The following is a 13,769-nucleotide window of genomic DNA, read 5'->3' as shown; positions in this document are numbered from 1 at the left end:
CTTTTGCAGCACATTTGCCCAGTGCAATACATTGTTTGATTTCTTGTCTGCTGCTTCCATGGGTGTTGATTGTGGATCCAAGTAAAATGAAATCCTTGACAACTTCAATATTTTCTCCATTTTTCATAATTTTGCTTATTGGTCCAGTTATATGGATTTTTGTTTTCTTTATGCTGAGGTGTAATCCATACTGCTGGCTGTAGTCTTTGATCTTCATCAGTAAGTGCTTCAAGTCCTCTTCACTTTCAGCAAGTAAGGCTGTGTCATCTGCATAGTGCAGGTTGTTAATGAGTCTTCCTCTGATCCTGATGCCCTATTCTTCATATAGCGCAGCTTCTCAGATTATTTGCTCAGCATACAGATTAAAGAAGTATAGTGAAATGATATAACCTTGACACACACCTTTCTCATCTTTAAACCTGCAGTATCCCCTTGTTCTGTTCAAATGACTGCCTCTTGCTCTAGGTACAGGTTCCTCATGAGCACAATTAAGTGTTCTGGCATTCCCATTATTCGCAATGTTAATCCATAATTTGTTATGATCCACACAGTCCAATGCCTTTGCATAGTCAATAAAACACAGGTAAACATCTTTCTGGTATTGTCTGCTTTCAGCCAGGATCCATCTGACATCAGCAATGATATCCCTGGTTCCACGTCCTCTTCTAAATCTGAGTTGAATTTCTGGCAGTTCCCTGTCAATGAGTACAGCTGCAGCCGCTTTTGAGTGATCCTCAGCAAAATTTTATTTGTGTGATATTAATGATATTTTTCGATAATTTCCGCATTCAATTGGCTCACCTTTCTTTGGAATAGCATAAATATGGATCTCTGCAAGTCAGTTGGCGGGGTAGCTGTCTTTCAAATTTCTTGGCATACACGAGTGAGCACTTCCAGCACTGCATCCGTTTGTTGAAGCATGTTAATTGGCATTCTGTCAATTCCTGGATCTTTGTTATTTGCCGGTCCCTTAAGTACAGTTTGGACTTCTTCCTTCAGTACCATCAGTTCCTGATCTTATGCTACCTCCTGAAATGGTTGAACGTAGACCAATTCTTTTTGGTAAAGTGACTCTGTATTCCTTCCATCTTCTTTTGTTTAGGTAGTTTTTAATTTCTCTTAGTAATGATTTGTGGTGTTTAGGGTAAAAGTCTTGCACATCTTTTGTTAAATTTATTCCTAAGTCCTTAATGTTTTTTGATGCTATTGTAAAGATATCTTTTTCTTACCTTTGTTCTCTGTTGTTGGTATATAAAAATACGATTGATTTTTGTATATATATTAAAAAAAGGTACAGATAATTTGCTTTTATTCTTCACTTGACTTTTCTTTAGTTGCAATTACAAAATGTTCTTTTAAGGAAAAAGCTTACTACAAATAGCCTAAAGAATAGATGGAGAAGTATCAAGTAAAGTGCTTTCCAAATACCAGTTCTCATTCTATACGTGACAAGGATTTCATCATGGTTTGCAGAACTGTTTTGTTAGGCTTACCTAGAATAACAAAATGCACAAAGAGACCTAGGGAGTCACTGCATGAAAAATCCAGTACGTAGGGTCTGAAAATAGATACAACACAGAATTTCCTTGCATGGAATCATTCATCATTTCATCTAATTTTTTCTATTTTGGTTCCCTGCGAGTAGCTTTGCTTTAATTAGAACAATTTATTTCATACTAAAAGAAGAAAACACAGGAAAGCACCAAAGAAGCATCAACCATCTTTAAACAAAAAAAATAAATAAAATGCTGTTGATTTCCTTTACTTATCAATTTTACTAACTAAGGCAACACTTAATCTCTTTTTTAAAAACCCAGCATGTATTTTATTGGTTTTTAAAAAAGTATAAAAATGAAAAGAGAAAGAAAATATTTATCCCACATGATTAAACATTCAACTTGCCAGTCCATTTACTAAGCCTGTGATTTCGGTGGCCAACAGAGAACAGCAATCATAATATTCACATTTAAAAAAGTGTGTAAGTAATTTGTTATCTTTCACCAGCTTATACTCTTTTCATAACACATTGATTGTGTGACTCATGTTCCGAGAACATATTTCTAAGTTACAGTCTGAGATTAAACTCACCTGGCTACCTATACACATTCTTTCCAGAGTCACCTGTATTTTGTTAATTAGTTTGCACCCTTTTTTAGAAAGCGTACTTAAGAAATAAAGTGCCCATATACCAAATATCTAAGACCTGTAAAAGGAAGAAGTCTTTTGATTCATCTTAAACTGGTACTATATTAATGGCTATGATATTTAAGAAAATAGTAAAAATCTTGAACTTGCCACAGGATTGGAAAATATTTTGTTAGGTTTCCTGAAAGGATATTTCCTATTGTCATCATTAGAATTTCAAACTAAGAAGCTATATTTTTAACTATCTACTATCTATTAAAATTTAAAAAAAAGAAGGTGAAGGAATAAACAGTAGGAAATGCCATAAAAAATAGACTATTTCTTCAGAAAAATAAAGGGATTATGGATGTCTTTTTACAGGTACAGAAGCACCTATTTTAATACATTAAAACCCATATAGTTTTTAAAACATTTATGTTATTTAAATTTGTGACTTCAAATGGGTTAATGTGGAGAGATGCTTTGATATATCTGATTCTTGCAGAAATAATGACAAATTAGCTTCGGAGTCACCATCTTTGTGGGAGTCAACATTAAGAAAAATAGAAAAATATTAATACACATTTGTATGAATTTTTTTAAAATCCTCAAATAGCCACAAATATCCAGTAATGCAAGGATTTTAGTAATAACTAACAAAGAAAATAAATAGCCAGAAATTACATTTAAGTTTTAAAACATCGACTTTTATGTCATGTCTATTACATGAAATTTATAAAATTCTCATTTACATACATGTATTACTTCCCAATATATATTTTCAGCTTGGTGGTATATATAGGTTGAAAACTAATTGATTATCAAGAAACCAAACAAACACGCAAGGGATATAAAATTGCTAATTTACAAATGTATATGTAGAAAAATAGTTTTAGATATAGAATTTCATATGCTTTATGCCTGAGATTTACTGCTTTAAGCTCAGTCCTGAAATTCTGATGAAGTCTCTGAGCAAGACACTCCCATTGCTACAACCCACTTAACTAATGAATGTTAAGCAGAAAAGAAATAATTTAACTGGTCATACAGGAATCTATACCTTCCCCTGACTGCTAAATCATGAATGCATCTAGAAAAACAGACAAAGTCTATTATCTACATAATCCTCAAAGTTTTAAGTAAAAATTCAAAATATTGGGGTCTTTTGTCTTTCTAAAAATTTGTAAATCCAAAAAGTTACAGCAATACAGACACACGTTATTATTTTAACAAACAAGATAACATATCACAGAAGTGATCCCTGAATGGGTTTGGAGTTGGTCTTTATAAATTAAGAATTGTATGTTTAGGCTTATGTTCACCCTGAAGTCCACTATACCCAATCTTGTCTGCTTGTTAGGCTATTGCAAAACGGCACTCACCAGTAGAAGGCAGAATATATACAGGACTGCGCAACGGTAAATTACATAAACAATCTCACCAATCGTTGTCCAACAGAAAATACGAAGCAACAAATTTGTTAGAAGGAAAAATTAGTAAGATATTACACAGGAAGAAAGCTGCATTGTTACCCAAATGTATTCAACTCTTTCCTCTGGCACTTCATCACTGTCTACTCTGAGCCCGCAGCAGTTTGTTCATACCTCTGCTAGTCCAACATCCCATTTTTTGGTAAAGTATTTGCTTTGATAGAACTGTTCACCCACTATGGAGTTGGAGGGTGTCTTAGTTATCTAGTGCTGCTATAACAGAATTACCACAAGTGGATGGCTTTAACAAAGAGAAATTTATTTCTTCACAGTAAAGTAGGCTAGAAGTCCAAATTCAAGGCGTCAGCTCCAGGGGAAGGCCTTCTCTGTCGGCACTGGAGGAAGGTCCTGGTCGTCAGTGTTCCCTTGGTCTGGGAGAATCTCAGTGCAGGAACCTCAGTTCCAAAGCATGCACTCTGCTCCCAGAACTTCATTCTTGGTGGTATGAGGTCCCCACTCTCTGCTTGCTTCCCTTTGCTTTTATCTCTTATAAGATAAAACGTGGGGCAGGCCACACTGCAGGGAAACTCCCTTTACATTGGATCAGGGATGTGACCTTAGTAAGGGTGTTACAAACCCACCCTAATCCTCTTTAACATAAAATTACAATCATAAAATGGAGGACAACCACAGAATACTGGGAATCCTGGCCTAATCAAGTTGACACATATTTTTGGGGGCCACAATTCAATCCATGACAGGGGGCATTGGTGGTTCAGTGGTAGAATTTTTGCCTTCCACTCGGGGACCCAGGTTTGATTACCAGCCAGTGTACCTCATGCTCAGCTACCACCTATCCATCAGTGGAGGACTGCATGTTGCTATGATGCCGAAGACTAGGAAGAAAAGGCTGGCAACCTAATACTGAAAAAGCAGCTACTGAAAACCTACGGATCACAATGGTCCCATCCTGTTGTACACGGAGTTAACAGTACATATCTAATGACAAAAATAACAACCACTATACTGTGGTTCCTTCAGGATGACAGCCGAGTTGTAGGCATCTTTATACTCACAGAATCTAGCACCAAACCAAAAACCTGTTGCCATTGAGTCAGTTCCAACTCATGGTGACGCGGTGTGTTACAGAGGAGAACCACGCTCCAGAGGGTTTTCTTGGCTGTAATCTCTGAAGAAGCAGATAAGCAGAGCGTTCTTGGGATGTGCCCCTGGGTGGGTTTGAACCTTCAACCTTTCAGCTAGTAGCAAAGCAAAAACCATTTGTGATACCCAAGGAACCACAGGGTCTGGCATATAAGCATTTAACATAGTATTTGTTGAATGAATAAATTGATAACTTGTTTTCAGTGTTAAATAAAATGAAAATATTATCAAATAATTTTTTAAAGCTTATATTATTGATTTTAATTATTGTATTAATTCAGACAGAGATAAGATGGTGGCAGAAAACGTAGAAAATGACCAACTGATTTATAAAACAAATTCAACAAAAAATATAGAAAATGAGCAAAGGACAAATTAAATGTTAATTTAAAATTGCAACACCACCGCGAGGTCATGACATCGGTTTTTCCTTAAAAGCTCCTGAATCGAAATATCATGATTTAGGAAATATAACGAAACAGAAGAGTCTCATAATGTCAATGTCACTTTTTATTTTTTGTCTTTTTAACCAACTGGTTAATATGAAATTTGGACAGGGAAACAAATGGCTAACATGGATGGACATGAGGGCGAGAATTCAGGTTTTGTGAGGTCTAAAGCTTATTATATAAAGTGGGACCTTCTCTTATAAAAATAATAATTTCAAATAAAAAATTAGATATGAATACTTACAAAGAAATAATATATCATCAAATTACAAGTGTTAAAGAGAAAAATAAATACCACAAATGTGAAATATCCAGAAAAGTAATAGAACAGCCCTGGTGGCACAGTGGTTAAGAGCTCAGCTGCTAACCAAAATATTAGCCGTTCAAATCCACCAGACACTCCTTGGAAACCCTAAGGGGCAGTTCTACTTTGTCCTACAGGGTCACTATCAGTCAGAATCAACTCGACGGCAATGGTTTCTTTTTTAATTGACCATCTGATATACCTCTCCAAGGATGTTTTCGCTACAGATTTTGCCTGCAAACTCTTTGGTCATCAATTTATATGATGATTTTATAGTATTTTCTGTAGAAGGAATAAAAGGAATTCACTTCTCATTCAGCTTTTGAAAATTCCTGATACTTTAGAAAAGTTTCTTTCAGCTTCATAGCTCTTCTTTGTAAATTTTTTGGATTATCTTATTTGAGAAAACCTTTATCAAGTTTCTTTCATACAAGATTTCCTGGGTAGTAACTACTTTCAGAATTGACACCGTTCATTAACCAGTGTATGTGGTGTATTATGAATTTTGTGTTATCCTGGACAAAGACAACATTTTGTGTCAAACCAGAAAATCTTTTTCCAATGTCTCCACATGGTTTACTTTTCTTTTAATTGGATTATTAGATAATCCAATAACCTATTAATTATTTCTATTCAAAATTTATCTCTTCCTCTTAATGAATTACTGCATTTTGGTATGATCTAATTATTTTGATTGCAATTCACTTCTCAGTGGTAGAAAAATGTTGATTGATTTTGTTTATCATTTTTGTTTCATATTCCATTATTTTTATTTGATTTTCTCTCTATTTTTTAATAATTTTGAAAATTACAAAATACACATCCTATATAAATGTCCAAATCAGGAATCTGTTATTTCTCTCTTGTTTTACTGAGATGGTCGCAATGTCTTTTGCAGTTAAAATGGTATATGTTCCCAACTTTCCCTTTACCTGATTGTAGAAATGCCCTTGGCCACTCCAACTCCATCTAACATGAAGGGAAATAAGAGAGAGGTGAATGTGGATTAGAAAAAAGTCTGGATTTTAATTGATTGTGGCTAAAACAGCTCAATTTTGCAAATTTTAACAAAACAAAACAATCAGCACAGGAGCACCATTCAAGGGCCCTTGCAAGCGAGGGACTCTGAAGCCTAAACTTCTTTAGCTTCACAGTTAATTCCATCTGAGAGACTCTTAGGACACAAAGAGACAAACATAACAAAACAAAACAAAATCCAAACTCACTGATTCCCACTCATGGCAACCCCGTGTGTTACAGACTAGAACTGAGCTCCATAGGGTTTTCTTGGCTGTAATCCTTATGGAAGCAGATCAGCAGGCCTATCTTCCATGACAGCACTCTGTGGGTTTGAACTGCCAACTTTTTGGTTAGCAGGCGAGAGCAAACTGTTTGCATCTCCCAGGGACCTACAAAGGGCCTGTCACTAGTAAAAAATATCTGGGCCTCTATTGTCTGGGGCTTCACTCTGCAACTATGATCTTTGCCTGAGATCAGGCGTAGTAGAGAAAGCTAACTTTTTTTTCCTCTGTATGGATTCTAAAAGCTTCCTCCTCAAATAAATAAGCCAAAAGCATACGCTATGTATTCTTTGCATAATCCCATGAATATTTTAAAAAGAAATAAACAGTAAACTACATATTACATACCAGAAATGAGGTAGCCTGTAGTAATAGCAATATGCACATTCACAAGTGATGGATCAAACCTATAAATATTTAAAAAAAAATTATTTCAGCACATGGGTTATAAATGATGTCTGTATTTTTTTTCTTATTGAGACTTAAATTTAATGAAAACACTTTCTGGAGTTCCTCAAATGTTAAGTTCCCACTTTCAAATATAAATCATAGGCGGAGTCAACATGGCACTATACACAGAAGGACCATGCTCTTCATCTGCAGCAAAGGCCTGAAAAACTAAGTAAAACAGACACAAACGTCAGTCCTAGAACCCTAAGTACCAAAGGAAGGAATAAAATCTCAGTCAAGCACTGAATAGAATAAGAAACTCACAGAGACAGAGAACCAGGAGAGCTACAGAGCAGAGGTCTCATACTAGCTAAATGGCCAGATTCGCCATCTTGGACTTTAGTCACCAAAGAACTCAGACAGGGAGTCCAGGAAGGCAACTCCATGGAGCTTCCAACAGGAGACAAGCACTCGGTAACCAGGGATACATGTTTACCCACCCTACACACTTCTTCCCTGTACAAGACCTCTGCCAATTCCCATTAGGCCAAGGCTGCTCAGCTGGGGAGATATCAGCTCACCACCACAAAAGTTCGCCAACTTGGGCTACAGCCACCAAAGAACTCAGGGAGTCTGGGAGGGCAACTCCACGGAGCTCCCAGAAGGAGACAGAACATCCAGTAACTAGCGATCCCAGGATACAGGCTTTCCCATCCCCTACCTTTCTTCCCTCTACATGGCCCCCTGCTGATTGCCACCCACTGCTTGCCAATGGGTCAAGCTTGCTTGGCCAGAGAGACACTAGCTCACTGCTGCCAGTGTCTGCCCCAATCCAGTGGCCAGCCCCTACAGCCCCAAATTTTGTTTTTCTTTTTGTGTGTGTGTTTGTTTATTTTATTTTTTTGAGGACGGTGTTTGCTTTTCTAGCTCCAAGTGCCATCCCCTCCCCTTCTTGATAGGCTGTGATTGTTTCGGTTTGTTTGCTTCTTGTTTTTTTTTTTTGATTGTTTGTTCTATTTATTTCTTTGTTTTTTTAAATTTTTTTGTTAATTTTCTCTCTCTCTTTCCTTCTTACTCTTTCTCCCTCCCAGCTAGCCCAGTGTGCCATCTCCTCCCCTTCTTTACAAAACCAAACAAAATCTGTTGCCTAGAGTCAATTCTGACTCATAGCGACCCTGTAGGCCAGAGTAGAACTGCCCCATAGGGTTTCCAAGGAGCAGCTGGTGGGTTGGAACTGCTGACCTTTTGGTTAGCAGCCAAGCTGTGACAGCCTGTGATTTTTTGGGTGTTTTTCTTTCTGTGGGTTTTTTTTTAAATTTGTTTTTTGAGTTTTTTTTTAATTTTTTTTTTTTTGTGTGTGTGTTTCTCTCTCTTCTTTTCTTCCTTTTCTTTCTCCCACCAACCTAGCCCCATGTGCCATTCCCTTCCCTTTTTGTCAGGCTATGATTTTTTTGGTTTGTTTGCTTTACCCTTTTTTTCTTTTTCTTTATTTTTTTCCTTTTCTTTTTTTCAATTTCTCCTCTCTCTCTTCGCTTTACTTCCTCTCCTTTCTCCCCCGCACCCAGCCTTCTGCACCACTCCCACCCTTTCTGGAGGGGTCGTGCTGCACAGCTCAGTTGCAGAGTCACTGCATGTGACCCCCTCCCCCCGGGTCTGCACCACTGACACTGATCGGCTTCCTCAGCGCCATTTTTATTGTTTGTTTTTTTGTGTGTTTTCTTGTTTGTTTGTTTGGTATTGGTTCTCCTCTCTCTCTCCCTTCCTTACTTTCCTCTCTCCCCTCCATCCAGCCCCATGTGTCACCTCCAACTTCTTGTTAAGCTGTGCTTTACAGCTCAGCTGCACCATCCCCACAGGCTAGCACCCACAGAGCCATATTTTATATTTTTCCTTATCTTTCCCCTTCTCCTTTTCTTTCTCCCTCCCACCTAGGTCCTTCCCTGCCTCTTCCCCTTCCAGATGGTTGTGCCATGCCACTTGGCAAGAGAGACATCAGCTCGTCGCCACCCCAATTCAGCCCTGCCCCCAATGGCCGGTGCACTCACCAACATATTTCTTTGTTGCTGTTTTTTTATTTGATTGTTTGTTTCTTCTCTCTCTTTCCCCTCATTCCTTTCTTTTCTCCTGCTCACCTAGCACTGTGGGCCACCCACGCTGCTTCTTGACAGGCTTAGCCACACTGCTTGGCTAGAGAGCCACCAGCACACTGCCCTGCTGGGTCTCCCCCACCCCCGCAAGCTGGATCCTACAGCATCACCATTTTATTTATGTTTTTTCTTTTTATTACTATTTTTGCTTCATTTTTTGACTCTTTTTTTTATTACCTTTGTTTCTATCTTTTGTTTCTCTTCTGTCACTCACTCACCCACTTAGCTCTGCACAACACATCTACTCCTTTTCCTCCAGTTTATCTGCAATGTGCACTCAGTGCCAACCCCTGAGTGGTACCAACACAATCCCCCAAAACCTGCACTGTTCCCCAGCCCTGCCCTGTCACCCCCAGTTCATACCACAAACCACCTATCCCTGTCCCTCCACCCATTCTGGACCTGCCCTGCTGCACCATAGGTGAGTGACCTACCCTACTCATTTGGACAAGACAGTGAATAGTATCATGCTGACAGGCAAGCAACAAAACACACCCAGCCCGTCTGCCCGGACATAACCAAACAAAACAAAAAGGCAGGATGAAACGACCAAATCTACAATCAATAAATGAAGAAATAATTCCTGAATGTCCCGGAGACAGCAAACAATATCAAAACATATAAAAAGACAAGGAAGGATGGCTCCAGAAAGCAACCAAAATAAAACACCAGGTGACCTTCTCCTAGAAGAAAAGGCACTGGAAATACCTGTTAGGGAATTCAGAACTCTAATTTTCAGGGTTCTCAAACAGATGAAGGAAAACACAGACAAAGATAAGGAAAAAATAGACAAAATTATGGAAAATACAGACAAAACAATGGAAGAAATCAGGAAATAATACAGGAACAAAATGTCAAAATAAAGAAACAACTAAAAATCCTACAAAAACAGCAATTAGAAATCCAAAAGATAAACAACAAGATTTTAGAAATAGACAGTGCAATAGAAGGTTTTAGGAGCAAATTTGAAACAATGAAAGGAAGACAGGATCAGTGAAATTGAAGACAAATCCTTGGATACCACTTTGAGAAAAATTCAGGGAAAGAATGAAGAAAAATTAAGACACTCTGAGAACGATGTGGCATACAATCAAAAGTAAAAAATTGCCTGTGATTGGATTCCAGAACTGGGGTAGAAAATGGAAAACACGGAGATCATTGAAGATTTGCTGACAGAAAACTTCCCTAATATCATGAAAGACTAAAGGCTGACTATCCAAGAAGCTCAACGAACCCCATATAGGATAGACCCCAAAAGAAAAACACCAAGACATATCATGATCACACTCACCAAAACCAAAAAACAAAGTAGGAATCCTGAGAACGGCTCGAGAAAAACGAAAAGTCAGATACATAAGGGAAACAGTAAAACTAAGTTCTGATAACTCAGCAGAAACCATACAGGCAAAGCATGGTATAGGATGACATTTATAAAATCTTGAAAGAAAAATACTGCCAACCAAGAATAATATATACTACAAAACAAATACAAATCGTAAAACACATAACAGTTTAGCAGAACTAAAAAGATCCTGTAGTACTAGTATTAGCAGGCATATACTGTTCCTAGGACTATCTCAACCCACAGCCCCTGAGGAAATCTTGTAGCCTTCCTGTCCAAGATGACTCATTTTAATCAAGAGATCTTCTGTAGTCCATAATTTCCCTGAAGTTTACTGTAGGCTCCAGCTAGTCTCCAAAATTTCCTTGAGAATAAATCATCAACTCTTGGAGTTCAGACTAGGCTCAAATCCTCTAAAGTACCTAAAGCCAATCCATAACGAGGTCCCCAAATTAAAAGACTTCATACCTCCTAAGGGTAGCTAAAATTTCCCAATGCATTTTGTACAAAAGATAAGTTTTAAGAACTATTCTCGAAATCTCCAAGTCCAGGGGGGTAAAACAAGGGTTTTTGTTTTTTTGATTTTTTTCTCCAGAATTTAGAAGACATCATTGACACCACCAGTGGAATTTATGATGGGCTTGGAGGATATCTAAGGTCCCACTACAGTTGTCACTCCGGTGTATTCAGTCACCTAAGGAATGTCTCAATAGGATTCTAGATCCCATTCTAAACCATGGAATGCACAAAATGCTTTATTAGCTATAATAATACTTCCAACTGCACAAATGACCATAATTTCTCATATATATTAGCTAAAAGTTTTACTAAGATAATTTAGCCAAAAGATAACTTTTTATAAATGTGTTCTCAAATGATTTGTTTGCAAGATGATCCAAATGGAAATGTAGATGTGATTTTTTTGACTCCTTATTCGGAATCAGAGACACAAGTACCTCAAGAAATCATCTGATCCAGCCTCTGATTTTGAAGCAATATGTTATAATCATCATCATTTTACTGAGGACTAGAGGGACTTGCCTATTATCATATGTTTAGGAAATAATCAGAGTAGGACAGCTGTTTCAACATCTACATATATCAATATCCTGCCCTTTTCCCTACTAATGCTCTTTGCTCCAAGAAATAAGCATAAGTGATCAGTCCTTTATCTGATTTATAATGTGAACGAATGGTGAAGTATTTAAATCTCAGCAGACAAAAAAAAAAAAAAAAAGTAGGTGTCATTTATAACAAAATAAGACTGTCAGCATCTAAAACTACAAATGGAAACATTTAGCACAAATCATGTCTTCTTTACAAATTTGGATCTGAAAACTATAACACATGAAAATTGAACTGAATACATTATGGCATAAAATGTAAAAATATAAAAAAACAATAAGTAGAAGTTTGTTAAGAAAAAAATTAATCAATGAGTCATCTTTGTTGTAAAATTTATAACCCAAAAGATTTGTTCTTCTGAAGATCATCTAAATAAAATAAAAATGAAAAAAAAAATCTAGAAATTGTTTAGGTAGACTATATGGAAACCTGGTCAAGGAATTAAATTCACTAAATTGATACACTCTGAAAAATAGCTTTCCAATTAAAATTCATCAGTACTGGAATAATACTGGTAGGAACAATTCCATATTGATGACTGAAACACAAGAACTTTGCAAACAGTGGTGGTCAAAATGCCTGGTCAACTTGTCCCCAGAGCCCATGTCGACCACATCCCAGTGCAGTACTTTCTCAAAACACATCTCATCTCTCAAACTAAGCTGAACTAAAACTTTCATATAGCACAAGGAAATACGTTTTGTAAAATTGCTATTACTGGAATGAGTTTAAACTTTTTAAAAGGAACCATCTGACAGATCATCCTATTATTGATGAACACAGTTATTATTAATGCCTCAAATCTTCTCATGTGGTGCTAAATTATTCTCACATAGCCATCAATAATTTTCAAATTTCATCTCTTTGATATCAATTGATGGCTAAAAATTTATGGATTTGAAGTCTAAGTCTTAAGTAGCTGTTATCCAAGTTGAGTAAGCTATGTCAATAATAATTCATTTTTACTCAGAACAGTATTTACGATAACCTGGTTTTATTCACTAACAGTAAAAATGTTTATACCATCATCATATACTCCCTATTTTTGACAACAATTGAAATACTATGTCAAAATGGCCTTCATTGTATGTATTCAAATCTAAAACAATTTTAAGGCACCTTGCTGAAATAAATCTTGGACACATACATTTCCATAAAACATATACCATTTCTATGCTTTATGTTTTAAAGTAAGAAGTGTTCTTATTAATAATTATTATAAAAATAGAAATGAAATGGACTATCTTAGAAATAAACAGCTTACCCAAGTGGATCAGCTATAAGAGCTCCATCAGATAATAAAATATATAGGCAAAAACTGCAATCACTGAAGAATGGCATGTGGATACCACCCTGAAATGAAACAAAATACATACAAAGATTTTAGATTCTTTTCACTAAACTTTAACTCATTCTGGCAAGACATTTAGCATTCTTAAGAAGTTATATCTAGAAGCATTTGAATATCATGGTGCAATACATCGGAGAGTATAATACAAAATTGCCATTCAGAAACCCAAGGGCTACACTTTGGAACTAATGACAAAAAGACTGCCTGTGACTGTAGTCCCCTGCTAGAAAACCGAGGAATCACTTCTTGGTGAAGAGCTCTAAAGCAGAAGCACACGTGATGATGTGGTTGATGGAGTTTTGTACAGAGAGATGGCAATTGGTAAGCCTACTAACCCTGCCCCCTGCTCCCACCTTCATCTCCAATGGCGTCACTGCAGGCTGAGTTCCCTGCTCTTTAGGAAATCAGTTGGGAATGCTTCCAGATCTACTGGCCTTAACCACCTCCTTATCTTTAAAACGGAGTCCTGGTTGCACAGTGGTTAAGAGATCGGCTGCTAACCGAAAGATAGGTCAGCTCTTTGGCAGTTCAGATCTACCAGCTGCTCCTTGGGACCCCTATGGGACAGTTCCACCCTATCCTATAGGGTGGCTATGAGTTGTAATCTCCTCGACAGCAATGGGTTTGTTTTGTTTTATTTTG

General features: G+C 37.1%; 1 protein-coding gene across 3 annotated transcripts in view; it reads right to left on the bottom strand.

Moving 5' to 3' along the window:
* Positions 1-13,143, bottom strand: part of LOC101359552 (transmembrane protein 56-like) — a 145,288-nt gene extending 132,145 nt beyond the window's left edge. Inside the window, exons 1-3 of one of the 3 annotated variants that reach the window (XM_004378794.2) lie at positions 13,041-13,143; positions 7,121-7,179; positions 6,404-6,440 (exon numbers count right to left, since the gene is read on the bottom strand). The gene's annotated coding sequence lies outside the window, so the exon portion shown is untranslated. The remainder of the gene's footprint in view (positions 1-6,403; positions 6,441-7,120; positions 7,180-13,040) is intronic. The other 2 variants (XM_023733472.1, XM_023733473.1) reach the window with 2 other exon arrangements.
* Between the last annotated feature and the right edge of the window lie 626 nt (positions 13,144-13,769).

This window comes from Trichechus manatus, unplaced genomic scaffold, assembly GCF_000243295.1.
Source record: "Trichechus manatus latirostris isolate Lorelei unplaced genomic scaffold, TriManLat1.0 scaffold00058, whole genome shotgun sequence".
NCBI classification, from domain to species: domain Eukaryota; kingdom Metazoa; phylum Chordata; class Mammalia; order Sirenia; family Trichechidae; genus Trichechus; species Trichechus manatus.
The sequence above is the reverse complement of the archived record's forward strand: the minus strand, read 5'-3'. Positions and strand labels throughout refer to the sequence as shown.